Below are 27,778 nucleotides of genomic sequence, written 5' to 3'. Positions count from 1 at the left end.
GTATTTTCGGTTTGAACAGTGCACAACATGAAGAGACGGAACACTGGCGGCTTGTCACAATGCCCCCCGATGACATCACAATAGCGCTGCTGCCTAGAAAACAAGCTGCGCAGAAGAAGTTGTTCTTTGGGTGGGAGGGTGGGCTAGTGGAAGGAGGGGGCAATCTCTTTTTTTCCCGGGTGGTAGGGGGATGACAGGAGAAGGGAAGCGGGTGGTGAGAAAGGTACAGAGGGCAGGGTTTGGGGGCTGGGAAGGAAAGGGAAAAGATTAGGGTTTGGGGATGATGAAAGGGCTTTCTACGGGTAAGGATGGCAAAGGGTGGCAGTGACGGAAAGTCAGGCAACCTGTCCTGTCCGTCTTTTTGTATCGTGAATTGGAAAGACTGCAAGGGGGAGGGGAGTTGCTTGCGCCCTAAAGGAGGAGTTATTCAGATTCATTGCAGTGGGCGGCGGCTGCAAAACGCACCATTCTTCTTGTTTTTGCTCTGCAAAGCAGCCTTTTCAAGGGTTGGCTTGGGTGACAAAATGTCTTGTGTAGGCGTGGGTTTGTCTCCCTCTCGCTCTCTCTCCCTAAGATGTGTCCGGCATAGGCCAGGGTGCCACTCGAGGCCCAAACCAATTCTGGTTATCGCTTCTCGGCCTTTTGGCTAAGATCAAGTGTAGTATCTGTTCTTATCAGTTTAATATCTGATACGTCCCCTATCTGGGGACCATATATTAAATGGATTTTTAGAACAGGGAGATGGAAAAAGAGCTTGCTCTGTCCACTCCACGCATTGACCTGGTATTGCAGTACCTCCAGGAACGGTGCACCCCTTCTTAACCCAGTTTCCAAAAGCAGAACTCGATTCACCTGATTCATATTAGCCCGATTAGCGAATTGAAATGAATTTTTATCTAACACACTTTTTACTTGCTTTATTCATCCAAATAGCAAACTCATCACCACTCAACTTCACCAACTCTGCTATGTCCCGTGCAGTATCTTGTTGTCAGTCTAATCTAGATCATGTGTAATTGAATGGAATAGATCCCTTTTGGACAAAGTGGAGTCAGATGCTGCAGTGACCACAGGTGTGAGAGGATCTACAATTGGCATCTGGTGTTATCTCTCTGCTTCCACTCCAAATAAAGTTACCTGTTGTTACCTGAACGTCAAATACTAAGAATGGGCGGCCTATGAAAGAATTAGTACTTTCATTAAGTATACTAAACCGGCTAATTGGGAATAGACAAACTGTAAAAAGCCCTCTGAGAAAGCCCCTCTCTAACCTTTGTTAGTAAGCTTTTCTGTAGCCTGCCTGTTGATGTATTTTCGGTTTGAACAGTGCACAACATGAAGAGACGGAACACTGGCGGCTTGTCACAATGCCCCCCGATGACATCACAATAGCGCTGCTGCCTAGAAAACAAGCTGCGCAGAAGAAGTTGTTCTTTGGGTGGGAGGGTGGGCTAGTGGAAGGAGGGGGCAATCTCTTTTTTTCCCGGGTGGTAGGGGGATGACAGGAGAAGGGAAGCGGGTGGTGAGAAAGGTACAGAGGGCAGGGTTTGGGGGCTGGGAAGGAAAGGGAAAAGATTAGGGTTTGGGGATGATGAAAGGGCTTTCTACGGGTAAGGATGGCAAAGGGTGGCAGTGACGGAAAGTCAGGCAACCTGTCCTGTCCGTCTTTTTGTATCGTGAATTGGAAAGACTGCAAGGGGGAGGGGAGTTGCTTGCGCCCTAAAGGAGGAGTTATTCAGATTCATTGCAGTGGGCGGCGGCTGCAAAACGCACCATTCTTCTTGTTTTTGCTCTGCAAAGCAGCCTTTTCAAGGGTTGGCTTGGGTGACAAAATGTCTTGTGTAGGCGTGGGTTTGTCTCCCTCTCGCTCTCTCTCCCTAAGATGTGTCCGGCATAGGCCAGGGTGCCACTCGAGGCCCAAACCAATTCTGGTTATCGCTTCTCGGCCTTTTGGCTAAGATCAAGTGTAGTATCTGTTCTTATCAGTTTAATATCTGATACGTCCCCTATCTGGGGACCATATATTAAATGGATTTTTAGAACAGGGAGATGGAAAAAGAGCTTGCTCTGTCCACTCCACGCATTGACCTGGTATTGCAGTACCTCCAGGAACGGTGCACCCCTTCTTAACCCAGTTTCCAAAAGCAGAACTCGATTCACCTGATTCATATTAGCCCGATTAGCGAATTGAAATGAATTTTTATCTAACACACTTTTTACTTGCTTTATTCATCCAAATAGCAAACTCATCACCACTCAACTTCACCAACTCTGCTATGTCCCGTGCAGTATCTTGTTGTCAGTCTAATCTAGATCATGTGTAATTGAATGGAATAGATCCCTTTTGGACAAAGTGGAGTCAGATGCTGCAGTGACCACAGGTGTGAGAGGATCTACAATTGGCATCTGGTGTTATCTCTCTGCTTCCACTCCAAATAAAGTTACCTGTTGTTACCTGAACGTCAAATACTAAGAATGGGCGGCCTATGAAAGAATTAGTACTTTCATTAAGTATACTAAACCGGCTAATTGGGAATAGACAAACTGTAAAAAGCCCTCTGAGAAAGCCCCTCTCTAACCTTTGTTAGTAAGCTTTTCTGTAGCCTGCCTGTTGATGTATTTTCGGTTTGAACAGTGCACAACATGAAGAGACGGAACACTGGCGGCTTGTCACAATGCCCCCCGATGACATCACAATAGCGCTGCTGCCTAGAAAACAAGCTGCGCAGAAGAAGTTGTTCTTTGGGTGGGAGGGTGGGCTAGTGGAAGGAGGGGGCAATCTCTTTTTTTCCCGGGTGGTAGGGGGATGACAGGAGAAGGGAAGCGGGTGGTGAGAAAGGTACAGAGGGCAGGGTTTGGGGGCTGGGAAGGAAAGGGAAAAGATTAGGGTTTGGGGATGATGAAAGGGCTTTCTACGGGTAAGGATGGCAAAGGGTGGCAGTGACGGAAAGTCAGGCAACCTGTCCTGTCCGTCTTTTTGTATCGTGAATTGGAAAGACTGCAAGGGGGAGGGGAGTTGCTTGCGCCCTAAAGGAGGAGTTATTCAGATTCATTGCAGTGGGCGGCGGCTGCAAAACGCACCATTCTTCTTGTTTTTGCTCTGCAAAGCAGCCTTTTCAAGGGTTGGCTTGGGTGACAAAATGTCTTGTGTAGGCGTGGGTTTGTCTCCCTCTCGCTCTCTCTCCCTAAGATGTGTCCGGCATAGGCCAGGGTGCCACTCGAGGCCCAAACCAATTCTGGTTATCGCTTCTCGGCCTTTTGGCTAAGATCAAGTGTAGTGTTGTTCGAAGAGGTGGTTTAAGCTCCAGGCCACCTTAGTACAATGATACAATGCACACTGGAAGGTTGCACTTGCTAGTACTCTGGGTGGATAGTATATTCATCTAGAGGAAAACATGGCCCTACCAGGATCGAGGCTATTAGACTGAGTAAGGGTGGGGGGCTATGGTACAACGTGCCCCAGGACTGACGACCCTGGAGTGAGTCTGAGCTTGCTGGCTTGGGACCCCGGCAAGCCTTGGGCTCTGTAGCACACCGTACCTTGCCTTTTCATACTTTTTGAGCATATTATCCTATCCCGGCCTTCTGGCTAGGAAGGGAAATTTTTATAATCCCGGTCGGAGGTCTGGTCAGCTTTGGGCTGAGAAACTAACACCCGGTTGGAGGTCTGGGTCAGCTTCGGCTGAGAAACCAACACCCGGTTGGAGGTCTGGGTCAGCTTCGGCTGAGAAACCAACACCCGGTTGGAGGTCCGGTTAGCCTTGGGCTGAGAAACCAACACCGGTTGACGGTCCGGGCAGTTTTGGCTGCGAAACCAACAACTAGTAGCTCTCTACTCCACTTGGGTAAGATGCCTGGGTGGACGCTGGGAGCAACGACAAGGCTCAACCAGGCTTCGGCTTGGGGGAGCACCGAAGATCCCTGACCCTTGCTGTGGCCTTCTGGCTCGGAGGGACGGGGTTGATTTTTGGGGACCCTCTCCTCACGGTGGGGTCCACACGAATCCTAGCCTTTGCACTGTTTTTGGTGTGACTTCGGTCATGCATTTTTTGTGGTGCTTTGGAAAGCTTCATTAAATCAAAATCTGTTCTTATCAGTTTAATATCTGATACGTCCCCTATCTGGGGACCATATATTAAATGGATTTTTAGAACAGGGAGATGGAAAAAGAGCTTGCTCTGTCCACTCCACGCATTGACCTGGTATTGCAGTACCTCCAGGAACGGTGCACCCCTTCTTAACCCAGTTTCCAAAAGCAGAACTCGATTCACCTGATTCATATTAGCCCGATTAGCGAATTGAAATGAATTTTTATCTAACACACTTTTTACTTGCTTTATTCATCCAAATAGCAAACTCATCACCACTCAACTTCACCAACTCTGCTATGTCCCGTGCAGTATCTTGTTGTCAGTCTAATCTAGATCATGTGTAATTGAATGGAATAGATCCCTTTTGGACAAAGTGGAGTCAGATGCTGCAGTGACCACAGGTGTGAGAGGATCTACAATTGGCATCTGGTGTTATCTCTCTGCTTCCACTCCAAATAAAGTTACCTGTTGTTACCTGAACGTCAAATACTAAGAATGGGCGGCCTATGAAAGAATTAGTACTTTCATTAAGTATACTAAACCGGCTAATTGGGAATAGACAAACTGTAAAAAGCCCTCTGAGAAAGCCCCTCTCTAACCTTTGTTAGTAAGCTTTTCTGTAGCCTGCCTGTTGATGTATTTTCGGTTTGAACAGTGCACAACATGAAGAGACGGAACACTGGCGGCTTGTCACAATGCCCCCCGATGACATCACAATAGCGCTGCTGCCTAGAAAACAAGCTGCGCAGAAGAAGTTGTTCTTTGGGTGGGAGGGTGGGCTAGTGGAAGGAGGGGGCAATCTCTTTTTTTCCCGGGTGGTAGGGGGATGACAGGAGAAGGGAAGCGGGTGGTGAGAAAGGTACAGAGGGCAGGGTTTGGGGGCTGGGAAGGAAAGGGAAAAGATTAGGGTTTGGGGATGATGAAAGGGCTTTCTACGGGTAAGGATGGCAAAGGGTGGCAGTGACGGAAAGTCAGGCAACCTGTCCTGTCCGTCTTTTTGTATCGTGAATTGGAAAGACTGCAAGGGGGAGGGGAGTTGCTTGCGCCCTAAAGGAGGAGTTATTCAGATTCATTGCAGTGGGCGGCGGCTGCAAAACGCACCATTCTTCTTGTTTTTGCTCTGCAAAGCAGCCTTTTCAAGGGTTGGCTTGGGTGACAAAATGTCTTGTGTAGGCGTGGGTTTGTCTCCCTCTCGCTCTCTCTCCCTAAGATGTGTCCGGCATAGGCCAGGGTGCCACTCGAGGCCCAAACCAATTCTGGTTATCGCTTCTCGGCCTTTTGGCTAAGATCAAGTGTAGTATCTGTTCTTATCAGTTTAATATCTGATACGTCCCCTATCTGGGGACCATATATTAAATGGATTTTTAGAACAGGGAGATGGAAAAAGAGCTTGCTCTGTCCACTCCACGCATTGACCTGGTATTGCAGTACCTCCAGGAACGGTGCACCCCTTCTTAACCCAGTTTCCAAAAGCAGAACTCGATTCACCTGATTCATATTAGCCCGATTAGCGAATTGAAATGAATTTTTATCTAACACACTTTTTACTTGCTTTATTCATCCAAATAGCAAACTCATCACCACTCAACTTCACCAACTCTGCTATGTCCCGTGCAGTATCTTGTTGTCAGTCTAATCTAGATCATGTGTAATTGAATGGAATAGATCCCTTTTGGACAAAGTGGAGTCAGATGCTGCAGTGACCACAGGTGTGAGAGGATCTACAATTGGCATCTGGTGTTATCTCTCTGCTTCCACTCCAAATAAAGTTACCTGTTGTTACCTGAACGTCAAATACTAAGAATGGGCGGCCTATGAAAGAATTAGTACTTTCATTAAGTATACTAAACCGGCTAATTGGGAATAGACAAACTGTAAAAAGCCCTCTGAGAAAGCCCCTCTCTAACCTTTGTTAGTAAGCTTTTCTGTAGCCTGCCTGTTGATGTATTTTCGGTTTGAACAGTGCACAACATGAAGAGACGGAACACTGGCGGCTTGTCACAATGCCCCCCGATGACATCACAATAGCGCTGCTGCCTAGAAAACAAGCTGCGCAGAAGAAGTTGTTCTTTGGGTGGGAGGGTGGGCTAGTGGAAGGAGGGGGCAATCTCTTTTTTTCCCGGGTGGTAGGGGGATGACAGGAGAAGGGAAGCGGGTGGTGAGAAAGGTACAGAGGGCAGGGTTTGGGGGCTGGGAAGGAAAGGGAAAAGATTAGGGTTTGGGGATGATGAAAGGGCTTTCTACGGGTAAGGATGGCAAAGGGTGGCAGTGACGGAAAGTCAGGCAACCTGTCCTGTCCGTCTTTTTGTATCGTGAATTGGAAAGACTGCAAGGGGGAGGGGAGTTGCTTGCGCCCTAAAGGAGGAGTTATTCAGATTCATTGCAGTGGGCGGCGGCTGCAAAACGCACCATTCTTCTTGTTTTTGCTCTGCAAAGCAGCCTTTTCAAGGGTTGGCTTGGGTGACAAAATGTCTTGTGTAGGCGTGGGTTTGTCTCCCTCTCGCTCTCTCTCCCTAAGATGTGTCCGGCATAGGCCAGGGTGCCACTCGAGGCCCAAACCAATTCTGGTTATCGCTTCTCGGCCTTTTGGCTAAGATCAAGTGTAGTATCTGTTCTTATCAGTTTAATATCTGATACGTCCCCTATCTGGGGACCATATATTAAATGGATTTTTAGAACAGGGAGATGGAAAAAGAGCTTGCTCTGTCCACTCCACGCATTGACCTGGTATTGCAGTACCTCCAGGAACGGTGCACCCCTTCTTAACCCAGTTTCCAAAAGCAGAACTCGATTCACCTGATTCATATTAGCCCGATTAGCGAATTGAAATGAATTTTTATCTAACACACTTTTTACTTGCTTTATTCATCCAAATAGCAAACTCATCACCACTCAACTTCACCAACTCTGCTATGTCCCGTGCAGTATCTTGTTGTCAGTCTAATCTAGATCATGTGTAATTGAATGGAATAGATCCCTTTTGGACAAAGTGGAGTCAGATGCTGCAGTGACCACAGGTGTGAGAGGATCTACAATTGGCATCTGGTGTTATCTCTCTGCTTCCACTCCAAATAAAGTTACCTGTTGTTACCTGAACGTCAAATACTAAGAATGGGCGGCCTATGAAAGAATTAGTACTTTCATTAAGTATACTAAACCGGCTAATTGGGAATAGACAAACTGTAAAAAGCCCTCTGAGAAAGCCCCTCTCTAACCTTTGTTAGTAAGCTTTTCTGTAGCCTGCCTGTTGATGTATTTTCGGTTTGAACAGTGCACAACATGAAGAGACGGAACACTGGCGGCTTGTCACAATGCCCCCCGATGACATCACAATAGCGCTGCTGCCTAGAAAACAAGCTGCGCAGAAGAAGTTGTTCTTTGGGTGGGAGGGTGGGCTAGTGGAAGGAGGGGGCAATCTCTTTTTTTCCCGGGTGATAGGGGGATGACAGGAGAAGGGAAGCGGGTGGTGAGAAAGGTACAGAGGGCAGGGTTTGGGGGCTGGGAAGGAAAGGGAAAAGATTAGGGTTTGGGGATGATGAAAGGGCTTTCTACGGGTAAGGATGGCAAAGGGTGGCAGTGACGGAAAGTCAGGCAACCTGTCCTGTCCGTCTTTTTGTATCGTGAATTGGAAAGACTGCAAGGGGGAGGGGAGTTGCTTGCGCCCTAAAGGAGGAGTTATTCAGATTCATTGCAGTGGGCGGCGGCTGCAAAACGCACCATTCTTCTTGTTTTTGCTCTGCAAAGCAGCCTTTTCAAGGGTTGGCTTGGGTGACAAAATGTCTTGTGTAGGCGTGGGTTTGTCTCCCTCTCGCTCTCTCTCCCTAAGATGTGTCCGGCATAGGCCAGGGTGCCACTCGAGGCCCAAACCAATTCTGGTTATCGCTTCTCGGCCTTTTGGCTAAGATCAAGTGTAGTATCTGTTCTTATCAGTTTAATATCTGATACGTCCCCTATCTGGGGACCATATATTAAATGGATTTTTAGAACAGGGAGATGGAAAAAGAGCTTGCTCTGTCCACTCCACGCATTGACCTGGTATTGCAGTACCTCCAGGAACGGTGCACCCCTTCTTAACCCAGTTTCCAAAAGCAGAACTCGATTCACCTGATTCATATTAGCCCGATTAGCGAATTGAAATGAATTTTTATCTAACACACTTTTTACTTGCTTTATTCATCCAAATAGCAAACTCATCACCACTCAACTTCACCAACTCTGCTATGTCCCGTGCAGTATCTTGTTGTCAGTCTAATCTAGATCATGTGTAATTGAATGGAATAGATCCCTTTTGGACAAAGTGGAGTCAGATGCTGCAGTGACCACAGGTGTGAGAGGATCTACAATTGGCATCTGGTGTTATCTCTCTGCTTCCACTCCAAATAAAGTTACCTGTTGTTACCTGAACGTCAAATACTAAGAATGGGCGGCCTATGAAAGAATTAGTACTTTCATTAAGTATACTAAACCGGCTAATTGGGAATAGACAAACTGTAAAAAGCCCTCTGAGAAAGCCCCTCTCTAACCTTTGTTAGTAAGCTTTTCTGTAGCCTGCCTGTTGATGTATTTTCGGTTTGAACAGTGCACAACATGAAGAGACGGAACACTGGCGGCTTGTCACAATGCCCCCCGATGACATCACAATAGCGCTGCTGCCTAGAAAACAAGCTGCGCAGAAGAAGTTGTTCTTTGGGTGGGAGGGTGGGCTAGTGGAAGGAGGGGGCAATCTCTTTTTTTCCCGGGTGGTAGGGGGATGACAGGAGAAGGGAAGCGGGTGGTGAGAAAGGTACAGAGGGCAGGGTTTGGGGGCTGGGAAGGAAAGGGAAAAGATTAGGGTTTGGGGATGATGAAAGGGCTTTCTACGGGTAAGGATGGCAAAGGGTGGCAGTGACGGAAAGTCAGGCAACCTGTCCTGTCCGTCTTTTTGTATCGTGAATTGGAAAGACTGCAAGGGGGAGGGGAGTTGCTTGCGCCCTAAAGGAGGAGTTATTCAGATTCATTGCAGTGGGCGGCGGCTGCAAAACGCACCATTCTTCTTGTTTTTGCTCTGCAAAGCAGCCTTTTCAAGGGTTGGCTTGGGTGACAAAATGTCTTGTGTAGGCGTGGGTTTGTCTCCCTCTCGCTCTCTCTCCCTAAGATGTGTCCGGCATAGGCCAGGGTGCCACTCGAGGCCCAAACCAATTCTGGTTATCGCTTCTCGGCCTTTTGGCTAAGATCAAGTGTAGTATCTGTTCTTATCAGTTTAATATCTGATACGTCCCCTATCTGGGGACCATATATTAAATGGATTTTTAGAACAGGGAGATGGAAAAAGAGCTTGCTCTGTCCACTCCACGCATTGACCTGGTATTGCAGTACCTCCAGGAACGGTGCACCCCTTCTTAACCCAGTTTCCAAAAGCAGAACTCGATTCACCTGATTCATATTAGCCCGATTAGCGAATTGAAATGAATTTTTATCTAACACACTTTTTACTTGCTTTATTCATCCAAATAGCAAACTCATCACCACTCAACTTCACCAACTCTGCTATGTCCCGTGCAGTATCTTGTTGTCAGTCTAATCTAGATCATGTGTAATTGAATGGAATAGATCCCTTTTGGACAAAGTGGAGTCAGATGCTGCAGTGACCACAGGTGTGAGAGGATCTACAATTGGCATCTGGTGTTATCTCTCTGCTTCCACTCCAAATAAAGTTACCTGTTGTTACCTGAACGTCAAATACTAAGAATGGGCGGCCTATGAAAGAATTAGTACTTTCATTAAGTATACTAAACCGGCTAATTGGGAATAGACAAACTGTAAAAAGCCCTCTGAGAAAGCCCCTCTCTAACCTTTGTTAGTAAGCTTTTCTGTAGCCTGCCTGTTGATGTATTTTCGGTTTGAACAGTGCACAACATGAAGAGACGGAACACTGGCGGCTTGTCACAATGCCCCCCGATGACATCACAATAGCGCTGCTGCCTAGAAAACAAGCTGCGCAGAAGAAGTTGTTCTTTGGGTGGGAGGGTGGGCTAGTGGAAGGAGGGGGCAATCTCTTTTTTTCCCGGGTGGTAGGGGGATGACAGGAGAAGGGAAGCGGGTGGTGAGAAAGGTACAGAGGGCAGGGTTTGGGGGCTGGGAAGGAAAGGGAAAAGATTAGGGTTTGGGGATGATGAAAGGGCTTTCTACGGGTAAGGATGGCAAAGGGTGGCAGTGACGGAAAGTCAGGCAACCTGTCCTGTCCGTCTTTTTGTATCGTGAATTGGAAAGACTGCAAGGGGGAGGGGAGTTGCTTGCGCCCTAAAGGAGGAGTTATTCAGATTCATTGCAGTGGGCGGCGGCTGCAAAACGCACCATTCTTCTTGTTTTTGCTCTGCAAAGCAGCCTTTTCAAGGGTTGGCTTGGGTGACAAAATGTCTTGTGTAGGCGTGGGTTTGTCTCCCTCTCGCTCTCTCTCCCTAAGATGTGTCCGGCATAGGCCAGGGTGCCACTCGAGGCCCAAACCAATTCTGGTTATCGCTTCTCGGCCTTTTGGCTAAGATCAAGTGTAGTATCTGTTCTTATCAGTTTAATATCTGATACGTCCCCTATCTGGGGACCATATATTAAATGGATTTTTAGAACAGGGAGATGGAAAAAGAGCTTGCTCTGTCCACTCCACGCATTGACCTGGTATTGCAGTACCTCCAGGAACGGTGCACCCCTTCTTAACCCAGTTTCCAAAAGCAGAACTCGATTCACCTGATTCATATTAGCCCGATTAGCGAATTGAAATGAATTTTTATCTAACACACTTTTTACTTGCTTTATTCATCCAAATAGCAAACTCATCACCACTCAACTTCACCAACTCTGCTATGTCCCGTGCAGTATCTTGTTGTCAGTCTAATCTAGATCATGTGTAATTGAATGGAATAGATCCCTTTTGGACAAAGTGGAGTCAGATGCTGCAGTGACCACAGGTGTGAGAGGATCTACAATTGGCATCTGGTGTTATCTCTCTGCTTCCACTCCAAATAAAGTTACCTGTTGTTACCTGAACGTCAAATACTAAGAATGGGCGGCCTATGAAAGAATTAGTACTTTCATTAAGTATACTAAACCGGCTAATTGGGAATAGACAAACTGTAAAAAGCCCTCTGAGAAAGCCCCTCTCTAACCTTTGTTAGTAAGCTTTTCTGTAGCCTGCCTGTTGATGTATTTTCGGTTTGAACAGTGCACAACATGAAGAGACGGAACACTGGCGGCTTGTCACAATGCCCCCCGATGACATCACAATAGCGCTGCTGCCTAGAAAACAAGCTGCGCAGAAGAAGTTGTTCTTTGGGTGGGAGGGTGGGCTAGTGGAAGGAGGGGGCAATCTCTTTTTTTCCCGGGTGGTAGGGGGATGACAGGAGAAGGGAAGCGGGTGGTGAGAAAGGTACAGAGGGCAGGGTTTGGGGGCTGGGAAGGAAAGGGAAAAGATTAGGGTTTGGGGATGATGAAAGGGCTTTCTACGGGTAAGGATGGCAAAGGGTGGCAGTGACGGAAAGTCAGGCAACCTGTCCTGTCCGTCTTTTTGTATCGTGAATTGGAAAGACTGCAAGGGGGAGGGGAGTTGCTTGCGCCCTAAAGGAGGAGTTATTCAGATTCATTGCAGTGGGCGGCGGCTGCAAAACGCACCATTCTTCTTGTTTTTGCTCTGCAAAGCAGCCTTTTCAAGGGTTGGCTTGGGTGACAAAATGTCTTGTGTAGGCGTGGGTTTGTCTCCCTCTCGCTCTCTCTCCCTAAGATGTGTCCGGCATAGGCCAGGGTGCCACTCGAGGCCCAAACCAATTCTGGTTATCGCTTCTCGGCCTTTTGGCTAAGATCAAGTGTAGTATCTGTTCTTATCAGAGTCTGGTTCGGGAAGGAAGGAGCAGCCCTCAAGTCCTGGGATGAACGCTTGACCAAGATCACCCAACGGATCGGTCTGTGGAGCCTCAGACGCCTCACCTGTGAGGGCAAAGCACTGGTCCTGCGTAACGAGGTACTGCCCGTGCTGCAGTACACGGCCCAGGCCTGGCCCCCCCTTGCCACCGTGTGCAGGGCCATTACCAGGACGGTGTTTCGTTTTGTCTGGGGATCCAAGATGGACAGAGTAAAGCGGAGCATCATGTACAAGGATCCTCGCAAGGGTGGGAAGGGCGTACCCGATATCCCCACCCTCCTGCGATCCTCCTTCGTATGTGACTGCGTTCGCCGAACTCTGCGAGTCAAGAGAGGTTCCGCGGGTGGGTCCATGTCTCGCTTCTTCCTGCTCCCCCTTTGGAGACGGTTAGGCTGGGACAAGTGGGACAGCTCCTTCCCCTACAACTGGACGGCGCCATGGTTCTACGGAGACGTGGTTCGGTTTGTGAGGGAACACCAACTGGAGGGACTCAAGCCCGATTTGTGGAAGCCAAAGACTATCCACAAACTCATCAGAGCCAAGGACGAAATGGAGAACATTCCAGGACTTCATCACGACACACTGGAGACTGTTTGGACAAACGTGTCATCGGCTGGATTGACCAACGGGCACAAGGACTTGTCATGGATGGCGATACAGGGCGGACTGCCCGTCCGGTCATTCATGCACGCCCGGAACCTGTGCAAAACCCGGTACTGCCCAAGGTGCCCCTTCGTGGAGGAAACATCGCTGCACGCCTTTTGGGACTGCCGTTTCGCACAGCGCCTGTTGGTTGCCCTGGAGGATGACCTGAGGAACTCCGTCCCCAGAGGGAGCCTATCGTACCATTCCGTACTTTATGGACTCTTCCCTGGGACTCACACCGTTGGAGCCATCCAGGAGGCTTGGCGCCTTATGAACTGCTTTAAGGACGCTATTTGGGTCGCCAGGAACCGGCTCATCTTGAAGAGGGAGAGGATGTCTATCCAGGATTGCCGCAGGCTGATCCACAGCCTGCTCAGAGACTATTCCATCATGGACAGTCCGGACGACAGCGCCGAGGAGGAGGTTTAGACCTCTTCCATGCCCCCTCCCTCCTTTTCCCGTTATGTGCGTCTTTCAATAAAGCTTCGGGCCTGTGATTTCCCCACCCTATCCCCCTTTTCCCCTACCCCCACCCCCCAATCGCCGGTTCGTCGTTATTTATTGTCTAACTTTTTCTTTCAGCTTGAGTGTTATGGATAAGCATAGGAGTGTGATGTATAGTTTAGTGCGTCGTACTCTATGGCTATGTAAGAAGGATTGTATAGTTCTGTGTGTACGGGGCTGCGGCACTGTACACGGTTTGTTACCTTTTTGTGAGTAGTGCATGATAATAAAGATGCTGTTAAATCAAAAAAATCTGTTCTTATCAGTTTAATATCTGATACGTCCCCTATCTGGGGACCATATATTAAATGGATTTTTAGAACAGGGAGATGGAAAAAGAGCTTGCTCTGTCCACTCCACGCATTGACCTGGTATTGCAGTACCTCCAGGAACGGTGCACCCCTTCTTAACCCAGTTTCCAAAAGCAGAACTCGATTCACCTGATTCATATTAGCCCGATTAGCGAATTGAAATAAATTTTTATCTAACACACTTTTTACTTGCTTTATTCATCCAAATAGCAAACTCATCACCACTCAACTTCACCAACTCTGCTATGTCCCGTGCAGTATCTTGTTGTCAGTCTAATCTAGATCATGTGTAATTGAATGGAATAGATCCCTTTTGGACAAAGTGGAGTCAGATGCTGCAGTGACCACAGGTGTGAGAGGATCTACAATTGGCATCTGGTGTTATCTCTCTGCTTCCACTCCAAATAAAGTTACCTGTTGTTACCTGAACGTCAAATACTAAGAATGGGCGGCCTATGAAAGAATTAGTACTTTCATTAAGTATACTAAACCGGCTAATTGGGAATAGACAAACTGTAAAAAGCCCTCTGAGAAAGCCCCTCTCTAACCTTTGTTAGTAAGCTTTTCTGTAGCCTGCCTGTTGATGTATTTTCGGTTTGAACAGTGCACAACATGAAGAGACGGAACACTGGCGGCTTGTCACAATGCCCCCCGATGACATCACAATAGCGCTGCTGCCTAGAAAACAAGCTGCGCAGAAGAAGTTGTTCTTTGGGTGGGAGGGTGGGCTAGTGGAAGGAGGGGGCAATCTCTTTTTTTCCCGGGTGGTAGGGGGATGACAGGAGAAGGGAAGCGGGTGGTGAGAAAGGTACAGAGGGCAGGGTTTGGGGGCTGGGAAGGAAAGGGAAAAGATTAGGGTTTGGGGATGATGAAAGGGCTTTCTACGGGTAAGGATGGCAAAGGGTGGCAGTGACGGAAAGTCAGGCAACCTGTCCTGTCCGTCTTTTTGTATCGTGAATTGGAAAGACTGCAAGGGGGAGGGGAGTTGCTTGCGCCCTAAAGGAGGAGTTATTCAGATTCATTGCAGTGGGCGGCGGCTGCAAAACGCACCATTCTTCTTGTTTTTGCTCTGCAAAGCAGCCTTTTCAAGGGTTGGCTTGGGTGACAAAATGTCTTGTGTAGGCGTGGGTTTGTCTCCCTCTCGCTCTCTCTCCCTAAGATGTGTCCGGCATAGGCCAGGGTGCCACTCGAGGCCCAAACCAATTCTGGTTATCGCTTCTCGGCCTTTTGGCTAAGATCAAGTGTAGTATCTGTTCTTATCAGTTTAATATCTGATACGTCCCCTATCTGGGGACCATATATTAAATGGATTTTTAGAACAGGGAGATGGAAAAAGAGCTTGCTCTGTCCACTCCACGCATTGACCTGGTATTGCAGTACCTCCAGGAACGGTGCACCCCTTCTTAACCCAGTTTCCAAAAGCAGAACTCGATTCACCTGATTCATATTAGCCCGATTAGCGAATTGAAATGAATTTTTATCTAACACACTTTTTACTTGCTTTATTCATCCAAATAGCAAACTCATCACCACTCAACTTCACCAACTCTGCTATGTCCCGTGCAGTATCTTGTTGTCAGTCTAATCTAGATCATGTGTAATTGAATGGAATAGATCCCTTTTGGACAAAGTGGAGTCAGATGCTGCAGTGACCACAGGTGTGAGAGGATCTACAATTGGCATCTGGTGTTATCTCTCTGCTTCCACTCCAAATAAAGTTACCTGTTGTTACCTGAACGTCAAATACTAAGAATGGGCGGCCTATGAAAGAATTAGTACTTTCATTAAGTATACTAAACCGGCTAATTGGGAATAGACAAACTGTAAAAAGCCCTCTGAGAAAGCCCCTCTCTAACCTTTGTTAGTAAGCTTTTCTGTAGCCTGCCTGTTGATGTATTTTCGGTTTGAACAGTGCACAACATGAAGAGACGGAACACTGGCGGCTTGTCACAATGCCCCCCGATGACATCACAATAGCGCTGCTGCCTAGAAAACAAGCTGCGCAGAAGAAGTTGTTCTTTGGGTGGGAGGGTGGGCTAGTGGAAGGAGGGGGCAATCTCTTTTTTTCCCGGGTGGTAGGGGGATGACAGGAGAAGGGAAGCGGGTGGTGAGAAAGGTACAGAGGGCAGGGTTTGGGGGCTGGGAAGGAAAGGGAAAAGATTAGGGTTTGGGGATGATGAAAGGGCTTTCTACGGGTAAGGATGGCAAAGGGTGGCAGTGACGGAAAGTCAGGCAACCTGTCCTGTCCGTCTTTTTGTATCGTGAATTGGAAAGACTGCAAGGGGGAGGGGAGTTGCTTGCGCCCTAAAGGAGGAGTTATTCAGATTCATTGCAGTGGGCGGCGGCTGCAAAACGCACCATTCTTCTTGTTTTTGCTCTGCAAAGCAGCCTTTTCAAGGGTTGGCTTGGGTGACAAAATGTCTTGTGTAGGCGTGGGTTTGTCTCCCTCTCGCTCTCTCTCCCTAAGATGTGTCCGGCATAGGCCAGGGTGCCACTCGATGCCCAAACCAATTCTGGTTATCGCTTCTCGGCCTTTTGGCTAAGATCAAGTGTAGTATCTGTTCTTATCAGTTTAATATCTGATACGTCCCCTATCTGGGGACCATATATTAAATGGATTTTTAGAACAGGGAGATGGAAAAAGAGCTTGCTCTGTCCACTCCACGCATTGACCTGGTATTGCAGTACCTCCAGGAACGGTGCACCCCTTCTTAACCCAGTTTCCAAAAGCAGAACTCGATTCACCTGATTCATATTAGCCCGATTAGCGAATTGAAATGAATTTTTATCTAACACACTTTTTACTTGCTTTATTCATCCAAATAGCAAACTCATCACCACTCAACTTCACCAACTCTGCTATGTCCCGTGCAGTATCTTGTTGTCAGTCTAATCTAGATCATGTGTAATTGAATGGAATAGATCCCTTTTGGACAAAGTGGAGTCAGATGCTGCAGTGACCACAGGTGTGAGAGGATCTACAATTGGCATCTGGTGTTATCTCTCTGCTTCCACTCCAAATAAAGTTACCTGTTGTTACCTGAACGTCAAATACTAAGAATGGGCGGCCTATGAAAGAATTAGTACTTTCATTAAGTATACTAAACCGGCTAATTGGGAATAGACAAACTGTAAAAAGCCCTCTGAGAAAGCCCCTCTCTAACCTTTGTTAGTAAGCTTTTCTGTAGCCTGCCTGTTGATGTATTTTCGGTTTGAACAGTGCACAACATGAAGAGACGGAACACTGGCGGCTTGTCACAATGCCCCCCGATGACATCACAATAGCGCTGCTGCCTAGAAAACAAGCTGCGCAGAAGAAGTTGTTCTTTGGGTGGGAGGGTGGGCTAGTGGAAGGAGGGGGCAATCTCTTTTTTTCCCGGGTGGTAGGGGGATGACAGGAGAAGGGAAGCGGGTGGTGAGAAAGGTACAGAGGGCAGGGTTTGGGGGCTGGGAAGGAAAGGGAAAAGATTAGGGTTTGGGGATGATGAAAGGGCTTTCTACGGGTAAGGATGGCAAAGGGTGGCAGTGACGGAAAGTCAGGCAACCTGTCCTGTCCGTCTTTTTGTATCGTGAATTGGAAAGACTGCAAGGGGGAGGGGAGTTGCTTGCGCCCTAAAGGAGGAGTTATTCAGATTCATTGCAGTGGGCGGCGGCTGCAAAACGCACCATTCTTCTTGTTTTTGCTCTGCAAAGCAGCCTTTTCAAGGGTTGGCTTGGGTGACAAAATGTCTTGTGTAGGCGTGGGTTTGTCTCCCTCTCGCTCTCTCTCCCTAAGATGTGTCCGGCATAGGCCAGGGTGCCACTCGAGGCCCAAACCAATTCTGGTTATCGCTTCTCGGCCTTTTGGCTAAGATCAAGTGTAGTATCTGTTCTTATCAGTTTAATATCTGATACGTCCCCTATCTGGGGACCATATATTAAATGGATTTTTAGAACAGGGAGATGGAAAAAGAGCTTGCTCTGTCCACTCCACGCATTGACCTGGTATTGCAGTACCTCCAGGAACGGTGCACCCCTTCTTAACCCAGTTTCCAAAAGCAGAACTCGATTCACCTGATTCATATTAGCCCGATTAGCGAATTGAAATGAATTTTTATCTAACACACTTTTTACTTGCTTTATTCATCCAAATAGCAAACTCATCACCACTCAACTTCACCAACTCTGCTATGTCCCGTGCAGTATCTTGTTGTCAGTCTAATCTAGATCATGTGTAATTGAATGGAATAGATCCCTTTTCGACAAAGTGGAGTCAGATGCTGCAGTGACCACAGGTGTGAGAGGATCTACAATTGGCATCTGGTGTTATCTCTCTGCTTCCACTCCAAATAAAGTTACCTGTTGTTACCTGAACGTCAAATACTAAGAATGGGCGGCCTATGAAAGAATTAGTACTTTCATTAAGTATACTAAACCGGCTAATTGGGAATAGACAAACTGTAAAAAGCCCTCTGAGAAAGCCCCTCTCTAACCTTTGTTAGTAAGCTTTTCTGTAGCCTGCCTGTTGATGTATTTTCGGTTTGAACAGTGCACAACATGAAGAGACGGAACACTGGCGGCTTGTCACAATGCCCCCCGATGACATCACAATAGCGCTGCTGCCTAGAAAACAAGCTGCGCAGAAGAAGTTGTTCTTTGGGTGGGAGGGTGGGCTAGTGGAAGGAGGGGGCAATCTCTTTTTTTCCCGGGTGGTAGGGGGATGACAGGAGAAGGGAAGCGGGTGGTGAGAAAGGTACAGAGGGCAGGGTTTGGGGGCTGGGAAGGAAAGGGAAAAGATTAGGGTTTGGGGATGATGAAAGGGCTTTCTACGGGTAAGGATGGCAAAGGGTGGCAGTGACGGAAAGTCAGGCAACCTGTCCTGTCCGTCTTTTTGTATCGTGAATTGGAAAGACTGCAAGGGGGAGGGGAGTTGCTTGCGCCCTAAAGGAGGAGTTATTCAGATTCATTGCAGTGGGCGGCGGCTGCAAAACGCACCATTCTTCTTGTTTTTGCTCTGCAAAGCAGCCTTTTCAAGGGTTGGCTTGGGTGACAAAATGTCTTGTGTAGGCGTGGGTTTGTCTCCCTCTCGCTCTCTCTCCCTAAGATGTGTCCGGCATAGGCCAGGGTGCCACTCGAGGCCCAAACCAATTCTGGTTATCGCTTCTCGGCCTTTTGGCTAAGATCAAGTGTAGTATCTGTTCTTATCAGTTTAATATCTGATACGTCCCCTATCTGGGGACCATATATTAAATGGATTTTTAGAACAGGGAGATGGAAAAAGAGCTTGCTCTGTCCACTCCACGCATTGACCTGGTATTGCAGTACCTCCAGGAACGGTGCACCCCTTCTTAACCCAGTTTCCAAAAGCAGAACTCGATTCACCTGATTCATATTAGCCCGATTAGCGAATTGAAATGAATTTTTATCTAACACACTTTTTACTTGCTTTATTCATCCAAATAGCAAACTCATCACCACTCAACTTCACCAACTCTGCTATGTCCCGTGCAGTATCTTGTTGTCAGTCTAATCTAGATCATGTGTAATTGAATGGAATAGATCCCTTTTGGACAAAGTGGAGTCAGATGCTGCAGTGACCACAGGTGTGAGAGGATCTACAATTGGCATCTGGTGTTATCTCTCTGCTTCCACTCCAAATAAAGTTACCTGTTGTTACCTGAACGTCAAATACTAAGAATGGGCGGCCTATGAAAGAATTAGTACTTTCATTAAGTATACTAAACCGGCTAATTGGGAATAGACAAACTGTAAAAAGCCCTCTGAGAAAGCCCCTCTCTAACCTTTGTTAGTAAGCTTTTCTGTAGCCTGCCTGTTGATGTATTTTCGGTTTGAACAGTGCACAACATGAAGAGACGGAACACTGGCGGCTTGTCACAATGCCCCCCGATGACATCACAATAGCGCTGCTGCCTAGAAAACAAGCTGCGCAGAAGAAGTTGTTCTTTGGGTGGGAGGGTGGGCTAGTGGAAGGAGGGGGCAATCTCTTTTTTTCCCGGGTGGTAGGGGGATGACAGGAGAAGGGAAGCGGGTGGTGAGAAAGGTACAGAGGGCAGGGTTTGGGGGCTGGGAAGGAAAGGGAAAAGATTAGGGTTTGGGGATGATGAAAGGGCTTTCTACGGGTAAGGATGGCAAAGGGTGGCAGTGACGGAAAGTCAGGCAACCTGTCCTGTCCGTCTTTTTGTATCGTGAATTGGAAAGACTGCAAGGGGGAGGGGAGTTGCTTGCGCCCTAAAGGAGGAGTTATTCAGATTCATTGCAGTGGGCGGCGGCTGCAAAACGCACCATTCTTCTTGTTTTTGCTCTGCAAAGCAGCCTTTTCAAGGGTTGGCTTGGGTGACAAAATGTCTTGTGTAGGCGTGGGTTTGTCTCCCTCTCGCTCTCTCTCCCTAAGATGTGTCCGGCATAGGCCAGGGTGCCACTCGAGGCCCAAACCAATTCTGGTTATCGCTTCTCGGCCTTTTGGCTAAGATCAAGTGTAGTATCTGTTCTTATCAGTTTAATATCTGATACGTCCCCTATCTGGGGACCATATATTAAATGGATTTTTAGAACAGGGAGATGGAAAAAGAGCTTGCTCTGTCCACTCCACGCATTGACCTGGTATTGCAGTACCTCCAGGAACGGTGCACCCCTTCTTAACCCAGTTTCCAAAAGCAGAACTCGATTCACCTGATTCATATTAGCCCGATTAGCGAATTGAAATGAATTTTTATCTAACACACTTTTTACTTGCTTTATTCATCCAAATAGCAAACTCATCACCACTCAACTTCACCAACTCTGCTATGTCCCGTGCAGTATCTTGTTGTCAGTCTAATCTAGATCATGTGTAATTGAATGGAATAGATCCCTTTTGGACAAAGTGGAGTCAGATGCTGCAGTGACCACAGGTGTGAGAGGATCTACAATTGGCATCTGGTGTTATCTCTCTGCTTCCACTCCAAATAAAGTTACCTGTTGTTACCTGAACGTCAAATACTAAGAATGGGCGGCCTATGAAAGAATTAGTACTTTCATTAAGTATACTAAACCGGCTAATTGGGAATAGACAAACTGTAAAAAGCCCTCTGAGAAAGCCCCTCTCTAACCTTTGTTAGTAAGCTTTTCTGTAGCCTGCCTGTTGATGTATTTTCGGTTTGAACAGTGCACAACATGAAGAGACGGAACACTGGCGGCTTGTCACAATGCCCCCCGATGACATCACAATAGCGCTGCTGCCTAGAAAACAAGCTGCGCAGAAGAAGTTGTTCTTTGGGTGGGAGGGTGGGCTAGTGGAAGGAGGGGGCAATCTCTTTTTTTCCCGGGTGGTAGGGGGATGACAGGAGAAGGGAAGCGGGTGGTGAGAAAGGTACAGAGGGCAGGGTTTGGGGGCTGGGAAGGAAAGGGAAAAGATTAGGGTTTGGGGATGATGAAAGGGCTTTCTACGGGTAAGGATGGCAAAGGGTGGCAGTGACGGAAAGTCAGGCAACCTGTCCTGTCCGTCTTTTTGTATCGTGAATTGGAAAGACTGCAAGGGGGAGGGGAGTTGCTTGCGCCCTAAAGGAGGAGTTATTCAGATTCATTGCAGTGGGCGGCGGCTGCAAAACGCACCATTCTTCTTGTTTTTGCTCTGCAAAGCAGCCTTTTCAAGGGTTGGCTTGGGTGACAAAATGTCTTGTGTAGGCGTGGGTTTGTCTCCCTCTCGCTCTCTCTCCCTAAGATGTGTCCGGCATAGGCCAGGGTGCCACTCGAGGCCCAAACCAATTCTGGTTATCGCTTCTCGGCCTTTTGGCTAAGATCAAGTGTAGTATCTGTTCTTATCAGTTTAATATCTGATACGTCCCCTATCTGGGGACCATATATTAAATGGATTTTTAGAACAGGGAGATGGAAAAAGAGCTTGCTCTGTCCACTCCACGCATTGACCTGGTATTGCAGTACCTCCAGGAACGGTGCACCCCTTCTTAACCCAGTTTCCAAAAGCAGAACTCGATTCACCTGATTCATATTAGCCCGATTAGCGAATTGAAATGAATTTTTATCTAACACACTTTTTACTTGCTTTATTCATCCAAATAGCAAACTCATCACCACTCAACTTCACCAACTCTGCTATGTCCCGTGCAGTATCTTGTTGTCAGTCTAATCTAGATCATGTGTAATTGAATGGAATAGATCCCTTTTGGACAAAGTGGAGTCAGATGCTGCAGTGACCACAGGTGTGAGAGGATCTACAATTGGCATCTGGTGTTATCTCTCTGCTTCCACTCCAAATAAAGTTACCTGTTGTTACCTGAACGTCAAATACTAAGAATGGGCGGCCTATGAAAGAATTAGTACTTTCATTAAGTATACTAAACCGGCTAATTGGGAATAGACAAACTGTAAAAAGCCCTCTGAGAAAGCCCCTCTCTAACCTTTGTTAGTAAGCTTTTCTGTAGCCTGCCTGTTGATGTATTTTCGGTTTGAACAGTGCACAACATGAAGAGACGGAACACTGGCGGCTTGTCACAATGCCCCCCGATGACATCACAATAGCGCTGCTGCCTAGAAAACAAGCTGCGCAGAAGAAGTTGTTCTTTGGGTGGGAGGGTGGGCTAGTGGAAGGAGGGGGCAATCTCTTTTTTTCCCGGGTGGTAGGGGGATGACAGGAGAAGGGAAGCGGGTGGTGAGAAAGGTACAGAGGGCAGGGTTTGGGGGCTGGGAAGGAAAGGGAAAAGATTAGGGTTTGGGGATGATGAAAGGGCTTTCTACGGGTAAGGATGGCAAAGGGTGGCAGTGACGGAAAGTCAGGCAACCTGTCCTGTCCGTCTTTTTGTATCGTGAATTGGAAAGACTGCAAGGGGGAGGGGAGTTGCTTGCGCCCTAAAGGAGGAGTTATTCAGATTCATTGCAGTGGGCGGCGGCTGCAAAACGCACCATTCTTCTTGTTTTTGCTCTGCAAAGCAGCCTTTTCAAGGGTTGGCTTGGGTGACAAAATGTCTTGTGTAGGCGTGGGTTTGTCTCCCTCTCGCTCTCTCTCCCTAAGATGTGTCCGGCATAGGCCAGGGTGCCACTCGAGGCCCAAACCAATTCTGGTTATCGCTTCTCGGCCTTTTGGCTAAGATCAAGTGTAGTATCTGTTCTTATCAGTTTAATATCTGATACGTCCCCTATCTGGGGACCATATATTAAATGGATTTTTAGAACAGGGAGATGGAAAAAGAGCTTGCTCTGTCCACTCCACGCATTGACCTGGTATTGCAGTACCTCCAGGAACGGTGCACCCCTTCTTAACCCAGTTTCCAAAAGCAGAACTCGATTCACCTGATTCATATTAGCCCGATTAGCGAATTGAAATGAATTTTTATCTAACACACTTTTTACTTGCTTTATTCATCCAAATAGCAAACTCATCACCACTCAACTTCACCAACTCTGCTATGTCCCGTGCAGTATCTTGTTGTCAGTCTAATCTAGATCATGTGTAATTGAATGGAATAGATCCCTTTTGGACAAAGTGGAGTCAGATGCTGCAGTGACCACAGGTGTGAGAGGATCTACAATTGGCATCTGGTGTTATCTCTCTGCTTCCACTCCAAATAAAGTTACCTGTTGTTACCTGAACGTCAAATACTAAGAATGGGCGGCCTATGAAAGAATTAGTACTTTCATTAAGTATACTAAACCGGCTAATTGGGAATAGACAAACTGTAAAAAGCCCTCTGAGAAAGCCCCTCTCTAACCTTTGTTAGTAAGCTTTTCTGTAGCCTGCCTGTTGATGTATTTTCGGTTTGAACAGTGCACAACATGAAGAGACGGAACACTGGCGGCTTGTCACAATGCCCCCCGATGACATCACAATAGCGCTGCTGCCTAGAAAACAAGCTGCGCAGAAGAAGTTGTTCTTTGGGTGGGAGGGTGGGCTAGTGGAAGGAGGGGGCAATCTCTTTTTTTCCCGGGTGGTAGGGGGATGACAGGAGAAGGGAAGCGGGTGGTGAGAAAGGTACAGAGGGCAGGGTTTGGGGGCTGGGAAGGAAAGGGAAAAGATTAGGGTTTGGGGATGATGAAAGGGCTTTCTACGGGTAAGGATGGCAAAGGGTGGCAGTGACGGAAAGTCAGGCAACCTGTCCTGTCCGTCTTTTTGTATCGTGAATTGGAAAGACTGCAAGGGGGAGGGGAGTTGCTTGCGCCCTAAAGGAGGAGTTATTCAGATTCATTGCAGTGGGCGGCGGCTGCAAAACGCACCATTCTTCTTGTTTTTGCTCTGCAAAGCAGCCTTTTCAAGGGTTGGCTTGGGTGACAAAATGTCTTGTGTAGGCGTGGGTTTGTCTCCCTCTCGCTCTCTCTCCCTAAGATGTGTCCGGCATAGGCCAGGGTGCCACTCGAGGCCCAAACCAATTCTGGTTATCGCTTCTCGGCCTTTTGGCTAAGATCAAGTGTAGTCCCTTCATTGGGTTTTCCTTGGTCTTGGCTGGGAGGGGCCCGGGCTTGCACAACTGCCGGCCTCGGGGATTGTTGCGCCTTTTGGTGCTTACGTCCCCTTATGGCTGGTGGTTCCTGGGCTCGGGAGGCGATCACCTGCGGCACTGCGCTTTTGTGTGGTGGCCGATGACCGTTTTCTGAAATTTGCGGATGAATTCTCATCTGTTCTTATCAGTTTAATATCTGATACGTCCCCTATCTGGGGACCATATATTAAATGGATTTTTAGAACAGGGAGATGGAAAAAGAGCTTGCTCTGTCCACTCCACGCATTGACCTGGTATTGCAGTACCTCCAGGAACGGTGCACCCCTTCTTAACCCAGTTTCCAAAAGCAGAACTCGATTCACCTGATTCATATTAGCCCGATTAGCGAATTGAAATGAATTTTTATCTAACACACTTTTTACTTGCTTTATTCATCCAAATAGCAAACTCATCACCACTCAACTTCACCAACTCTGCTATGTCCCGTGCAGTATCTTGTTGTCAGTCTAATCTAGATCATGTGTAATTGAATGGAATAGATCCCTTTTGGACAAAGTGGAGTCAGATGCTGCAGTGACCACAGGTGTGAGAGGATCTACAATTGGCATCTGGTGTTATCTCTCTGCTTCCACTCCAAATAAAGTTACCTGTTGTTACCTGAACGTCAAATACTAAGAATGGGCGGCCTATGAAAGAATTAGTACTTTCATTAAGTATACTAAACCGGCTAATTGGGAATAGACAAACTGTAAAAAGCCCTCTGAGAAAGCCCCTCTCTAACCTTTGTTAGTAAGCTTTTCTGTAGCCTGCCTGTTGATGTATTTTCGGTTTGAACAGTGCACAACATGAAGAGACGGAACACTGGCGGCTTGTCACAATGCCCCCGATGACATCACAATAGCGCTGCTGCCTAGAAAACAAGCTGCGCAGAAGAAGTTGTTCTTTGGGTGGGAGGGTGGGCTAGTGGAAGGAGGGGGCAATCTCTTTTTTTCCCGGGTGGTAGGGGGATGACAGGAGAAGGGAAGCGGGTGGTGAGAAAGGTACAGAGGGCAGGGTTTGGGGGCTGGGAAGGAAAGGGAAAAGATTAGGGTTTGGGGATGATGAAAGGGCTTTCTACGGGTAAGGATGGCAAAGGGTGGCAGTGACGGAAAGTCAGGCAACCTGTCCTGTCCGTCTTTTTGTATCGTGAATTGGACAGACTGCAAGGGGGAGGGGAGTTGCTTGCGCCCTTAAGGAGGAGTTATTCAGATTCATTGCAGTGGGCGGCGGCTGCAAAACGCACCATTCTTCTTGTTTTTGCTCTGCAAAGCAGCCTTTTCAAGGGTTGGCTTGGGTGACAAAATGTCTTGTGTAGGCGTGGGTTTGTCTCCCTCTCGCTCTCTCTCCCTAAGATGTGTCCGGCATAGGCCAGGGTGCCACTCGAGGCCCAAACCAATTCTGGTTATCGCTTCTCGGCCTTTTGGCTAAGATCAAGTGTAGTATCTGTTCTTATCAGTTTAATATCTGATACGTCCCCTATCTGGGGACCATATATTAAATGGATTTTTAGAACAGGGAGATGGAAAAAGAGCTTGCTCTGTCCACTCCACGCATTGACCTGGTATTGCAGTACCTCCAGGAACGGTGCACCCCTTCTTAACCCAGTTTCCAAAAGCAGAACTCGATTCACCTGATTCATATTAGCCCGATTAGCGAATTGAAATGAATTTTTATCTAACACACTTTTTACTTGCTTTATTCATCCAAATAGCAAACTCATCACCACTCAACTTCACCAACTCTGCTATGTCCCGTGCAGTATCTTGTTGTCAGTCTAATCTAGATCATGTGTAATTGAATGGAATAGATCCCTTTTGGACAAAGTGGAGTCAGATGCTGCAGTGACCACAGGTGTGAGAGGATCTACAATTGGCATCTGGTGTTATCTCTCTGCTTCCACTCCAAATAAAGTTACCTGTTGTTACCTGAACGTCAAATACTAAGAATGGGCGGCCTATAAAAGAATTAGTACTTTCATTAAGTATACTAAACCGGCTAATTGGGAATAGACAAACTGTAAAAAGCCCTCTGAGAAAGCCCCTCTCTAACCTTTGTTAGTAAGCTTTTCTGTAGCCTGCCTGTTGATGTATTTTCGGTTTGAACAGTGCACAACATGAAGAGACGGAACACTGGCGGCTTGTCACAATGCCCCCCGATGACATCACAATAGCGCTGCTGCCTAGAAAACAAGCTGCGCAGAAGAAGTTGTTCTTTGGGTGGGAGGGTGGGCTAGTGGAAGGAGGGGGCAATCTCTTTTTTTCCCGGGTGGTAGGGGGATGACAGGAGAAGGGAAGCGGGTGGTGAGAAAGGTACAGAGGGCAGGGTTTGGGGGCTGGGAAGGAAAGGGAAAAGATTAGGGTTTGGGGATGATGAAAGGGCTTTCTACGGGTAAGGATGGCAAAGGGTGGCAGTGACGGAAAGTCAGGCAACCTGTCCTGTCCGTCTTTTTGTATCGTGAATTGGAAAGACTGCAAGGGGGAGGGGAGTTGCTTGCGCCCTAAAGGAGGAGTTATTCAGATTCATTGCAGTGGGCGGCGGCTGCAAAACGCACCATTCTTCTTGTTTTTGCTCTGCAAAGCAGCCTTTTCAAGGGTTGGCTTGGGTGACAAAATGTCTTGTGTAGGCGTGGGTTTGTCTCCCTCTCGCTCTCTCTCCCTAAGATGTGTCCGGCATAGGCCAGGGTGCCACTCGAGGCCCAAACCAATTCTGGTTATCGCTTCTCGGCCTTTTGGCTAAGATCAAGTGTAGTGTTGTTCGAAGAGGTGGTTTAAGCTCCAGGCCACCTTAGTACAATGATACAATGCACACTGGAAGGTTGCGCTTGCTAGTACTCTGGGTGGATAGTATATTCATCTAGTGGAAAACATGGCCCTACCAGGATCGAGGCTATTAGACTGGGTAAGGGTGGGGGGCTATGGTACAACGTGCCCCAGGACTGACGACCCTGGAGTGAGTCTGAGCTTGCTGGCTTGGGACCCCGGCAAGCCTTGGTCTCTGTAGCACACCGTACCTTGCCTTTTCATACTTTTTGAGCATATTACCCTATCCCGGCCTTCTGGCTAGGAAGGGAAATTTTTATAATCCTGGTCGGAGGTCTGGTCAGCTTTGGGCTGAGAAACTAACACCCGGTTGGAGGTCCGGGTCAGCTTTGGCTGAGAAACCAACACCCGGTAGGAGGTCCGGGTCAGCTTTGGCTGAGAAACCAACACCCGGTTGGAGGTCCGGGTCAGCTTCGGCTGAGAAACCAACACCCGGTTGGAGGTCCGGTTAGCCTTGGGCTGAGAAACCAACACCGGTTGACGGTCCGGGCAGTTTCGGCTGCGAAACCAACAACTAGTAGCTTTCTACTCCACTTGGGTAAGATGCCTGGGTGGACGCTGGGAGCAACGACAAGGCTCAACCAGGCTTCGGCTTGGGGGAGCACCGAAGATCCCTGACCCTTGCTGTGGCCTTCTGGCTCGGAGGGACGGGGTTGATTTTTGGGGACCCTCTCCTCACGGAGGCGTCCACACGAATCCTAGCCTTTGCACTGTTTTTGGTGTGACTTCGGTCATGCATTTTTTGCGGTGCTTTGGAAAGCTTCATTAAATCAAATCTGTTCTTATCAGTTTAATATCTGATACGTCCCCTATCTGGGGACCATATATTAAATGGATTTTTAGAACAGGGAGATGGAAAAAGAGCTTGCTCTGTCCACTCCACGCATTGACCTGGTATTGCAGTACCTCCAGGAACGGTGCACCCCTTCTTAACCCAGTTTCCAAAAGCAGAACTCGATTCACCTGATTCATATTAGCCCGATTAGCGAATTGAAATGAATTTTTATCTAACACACTTTTTACTTGCTTTATTCATCCAAATAGCAAACTC

The 27,778-nt window shown here is 47.7% G+C and overlaps 18 non-coding genes and 3 pseudogenes across 18 annotated transcripts; all 21 read left to right on the top strand.

The window, feature by feature from the left end:
* The first annotated feature begins 626 nt into the window (after positions 1–626).
* LOC142262924 (U2 spliceosomal RNA) lies at positions 627–817 on the top strand. The gene has a single exon (XR_012730172.1). It is a non-coding gene; the product is annotated as a U2 spliceosomal RNA (small nuclear RNA).
* Positions 818–1,934: 1,117 nt separating this feature from the next.
* Positions 1,935–2,125, top strand: LOC142262923 (U2 spliceosomal RNA). The gene has a single exon (XR_012730171.1). It is a non-coding gene; the product is annotated as a U2 spliceosomal RNA (small nuclear RNA).
* Positions 2,126–4,040: 1,915 nt separating this feature from the next.
* On the top strand, positions 4,041–4,236 carry LOC142262865 (U2 spliceosomal RNA). The gene has a single exon (XR_012730128.1). It is a non-coding gene; the product is annotated as a U2 spliceosomal RNA (small nuclear RNA).
* A 1,117-nt stretch (positions 4,237–5,353) lies between these two features.
* On the top strand, positions 5,354–5,544 carry LOC142262922 (U2 spliceosomal RNA). Its single transcript, XR_012730170.1, has one exon. It is a non-coding gene; the product is annotated as a U2 spliceosomal RNA (small nuclear RNA).
* Positions 5,545–6,661: 1,117 nt separating this feature from the next.
* LOC142262920 (U2 spliceosomal RNA) lies at positions 6,662–6,852 on the top strand. The gene has a single exon (XR_012730168.1). It is a non-coding gene; the product is annotated as a U2 spliceosomal RNA (small nuclear RNA).
* Positions 6,853–7,969: 1,117 nt separating this feature from the next.
* LOC142262919 (U2 spliceosomal RNA) lies at positions 7,970–8,160 on the top strand. Its single transcript, XR_012730167.1, has one exon. It is a non-coding gene; the product is annotated as a U2 spliceosomal RNA (small nuclear RNA).
* Positions 8,161–9,277: 1,117 nt separating this feature from the next.
* Positions 9,278–9,468, top strand: LOC142262918 (U2 spliceosomal RNA). The gene has a single exon (XR_012730166.1). It is a non-coding gene; the product is annotated as a U2 spliceosomal RNA (small nuclear RNA).
* Positions 9,469–10,585: 1,117 nt separating this feature from the next.
* On the top strand, positions 10,586–10,776 carry LOC142262917 (U2 spliceosomal RNA). The gene has a single exon (XR_012730165.1). It is a non-coding gene; the product is annotated as a U2 spliceosomal RNA (small nuclear RNA).
* A 1,117-nt stretch (positions 10,777–11,893) lies between these two features.
* Positions 11,894–11,996, top strand: LOC142262891 (U2 spliceosomal RNA; annotated as a pseudogene).
* A 1,331-nt stretch (positions 11,997–13,327) lies between these two features.
* LOC142262862 (U2 spliceosomal RNA) lies at positions 13,328–13,533 on the top strand (annotated as a pseudogene).
* A 1,117-nt stretch (positions 13,534–14,650) lies between these two features.
* Positions 14,651–14,841, top strand: LOC142262916 (U2 spliceosomal RNA). The gene has a single exon (XR_012730164.1). It is a non-coding gene; the product is annotated as a U2 spliceosomal RNA (small nuclear RNA).
* A 1,117-nt stretch (positions 14,842–15,958) lies between these two features.
* LOC142262914 (U2 spliceosomal RNA) lies at positions 15,959–16,149 on the top strand. Its single transcript, XR_012730163.1, has one exon. It is a non-coding gene; the product is annotated as a U2 spliceosomal RNA (small nuclear RNA).
* Positions 16,150–17,266: 1,117 nt separating this feature from the next.
* Positions 17,267–17,457, top strand: LOC142262913 (U2 spliceosomal RNA). Its single transcript, XR_012730162.1, has one exon. It is a non-coding gene; the product is annotated as a U2 spliceosomal RNA (small nuclear RNA).
* A 1,117-nt stretch (positions 17,458–18,574) lies between these two features.
* Positions 18,575–18,765, top strand: LOC142262912 (U2 spliceosomal RNA). Its single transcript, XR_012730161.1, has one exon. It is a non-coding gene; the product is annotated as a U2 spliceosomal RNA (small nuclear RNA).
* Positions 18,766–19,882: 1,117 nt separating this feature from the next.
* LOC142262911 (U2 spliceosomal RNA) lies at positions 19,883–20,073 on the top strand. The gene has a single exon (XR_012730160.1). It is a non-coding gene; the product is annotated as a U2 spliceosomal RNA (small nuclear RNA).
* Positions 20,074–21,190: 1,117 nt separating this feature from the next.
* On the top strand, positions 21,191–21,381 carry LOC142262910 (U2 spliceosomal RNA). The gene has a single exon (XR_012730159.1). It is a non-coding gene; the product is annotated as a U2 spliceosomal RNA (small nuclear RNA).
* A 1,117-nt stretch (positions 21,382–22,498) lies between these two features.
* LOC142262908 (U2 spliceosomal RNA) lies at positions 22,499–22,689 on the top strand. Its single transcript, XR_012730157.1, has one exon. It is a non-coding gene; the product is annotated as a U2 spliceosomal RNA (small nuclear RNA).
* A 1,117-nt stretch (positions 22,690–23,806) lies between these two features.
* On the top strand, positions 23,807–23,948 carry LOC142262898 (U2 spliceosomal RNA; annotated as a pseudogene).
* A 63-nt stretch (positions 23,949–24,011) lies between these two features.
* LOC142262877 (U2 spliceosomal RNA) lies at positions 24,012–24,196 on the top strand. Its single transcript, XR_012730139.1, has one exon. It is a non-coding gene; the product is annotated as a U2 spliceosomal RNA (small nuclear RNA).
* A 1,116-nt stretch (positions 24,197–25,312) lies between these two features.
* On the top strand, positions 25,313–25,503 carry LOC142262907 (U2 spliceosomal RNA). Its single transcript, XR_012730156.1, has one exon. It is a non-coding gene; the product is annotated as a U2 spliceosomal RNA (small nuclear RNA).
* Positions 25,504–27,460: 1,957 nt separating this feature from the next.
* On the top strand, positions 27,461–27,655 carry LOC142262875 (U2 spliceosomal RNA). Its single transcript, XR_012730137.1, has one exon. It is a non-coding gene; the product is annotated as a U2 spliceosomal RNA (small nuclear RNA).
* Positions 27,656–27,778: the final 123 nt, after the last annotated feature.

Source organism: Anomaloglossus baeobatrachus, unplaced genomic scaffold (assembly GCF_048569485.1).
Source record: "Anomaloglossus baeobatrachus isolate aAnoBae1 unplaced genomic scaffold, aAnoBae1.hap1 Scaffold_2531, whole genome shotgun sequence".
NCBI classification, from domain to species: domain Eukaryota; kingdom Metazoa; phylum Chordata; class Amphibia; order Anura; family Aromobatidae; genus Anomaloglossus; species Anomaloglossus baeobatrachus.
The sequence above is the reverse complement of the archived record's forward strand: the minus strand, read 5'-3'. Positions and strand labels throughout refer to the sequence as shown.